Source organism: Austrofundulus limnaeus, unplaced genomic scaffold (assembly GCF_001266775.1).
Source record: "Austrofundulus limnaeus strain Quisiro unplaced genomic scaffold, Austrofundulus_limnaeus-1.0 Scaffold4066, whole genome shotgun sequence".
Taxonomy (NCBI): Eukaryota; Metazoa; Chordata; class Actinopteri; order Cyprinodontiformes; family Rivulidae; genus Austrofundulus; species Austrofundulus limnaeus.
In genome coordinates this window covers 3,085-3,887 of record NW_013956468.1, presented here as the reverse complement: position 1 = coordinate 3,887, position 803 = coordinate 3,085, and positions in this window count along the sequence as shown.

Sequence of the window (803 nt, the reverse complement as noted above, 5' to 3'; positions counted from 1 at the left end):
AGATGGTGGACAGACTGAGACATGTCTCAGATGGTGGACAGACGGAGACATGTCTCAGATGGTGGACAGACTGAGACATGTCTCAGATGGTGGACAGACTGAGACATGTCTCAGATGGTGGACAGACAGACATGTCTCAGATGGTGGACAGACTGAGACATGTCTCAGATGGTAGACAGACTGAGACATGTCTCACATGGTGGACAGACTGATACATGTCTCAGATGGTGGACAGACTGAAACATGTCTCACATGTTGGACAAACTGAGACATGTCTCACATGGTGGACAAACAGACATGTCTCACATGAACAAACTGAGACATGTCTCACATGGTGGACAGACAGAGACATGTCTCACATGGTGGACAAACTGAGACATGTCTCACATGGTGGACCGACTGAGACATGTCTCAGATGGTGGACAGACTGAGACATGTCTCACATGGTGGACAAACAGAGACATGTCTCACATGGTGGACAGACTGAGACATGTCTCACATGGTGGACAGACTGAGACATGTCTCACATGGTGACAGACTGAGACATGTTTCACATGGTGGACAAACTGAGACATGTCTCACAAACAGAGACATGTCTCACATGGACAAACTGAGACATGTCTCACATGGTGACAGACTGAGACATGTCTCACATGGTGGACAGACTGAGACATGTCTCACAAACAGAGACATGTCTCACATGGACAAACTGAGACATGTCTCACATGGTGGACAAACTGAGACATGTCTCACAAACAGAGACATGTCTCACATGGACAAACTGAGACATGTCTCACATGGTG